This window comes from Rhinopithecus bieti, unplaced genomic scaffold (genome assembly GCF_001698545.2).
Source record: "Rhinopithecus bieti isolate Rb0 unplaced genomic scaffold, ASM169854v2 scaffold_79924, whole genome shotgun sequence".
Lineage (NCBI taxonomy): Eukaryota > Metazoa > Chordata > Mammalia > Primates > Cercopithecidae > Rhinopithecus > Rhinopithecus bieti.
In genome coordinates this window covers 2,235-2,605 of record NW_016874117.1, presented here as the reverse complement: position 1 = coordinate 2,605, position 371 = coordinate 2,235, and positions in this window count along the sequence as shown.

Here is a 371-nt window from a genome sequence, read left to right as displayed (position 1 = left end):
AAAAAAAAAAAAAAAAAAAAGACAAAAAACTGCTAGAGTAGTTTTTAACTCCCTGAACTGCAACATTAAATGCAGAATCTCTGTTAAGTGAGCCTATATTAATAAATTTGGCTTAATCCAATTTTATGTCACTTCCACCATTATCCCATAACCTCCATATTTATTTCCACACATATTCCCTGATTTATGTCTGTATTAATTAGAAATGTCAAGTAGTTTCTGGAAGTGCAGCACACCTCCTCATTGGTCACACTTTGTACCTCGTCATTAGTGGCCTGGTGGTACCTGAGTCCAGTTACAGGCCTATAAGCAAATAAGGGTAAAATAGATGAATCATGAAGAGAATCAGCATTGTCTGGTGTGGCAATTTT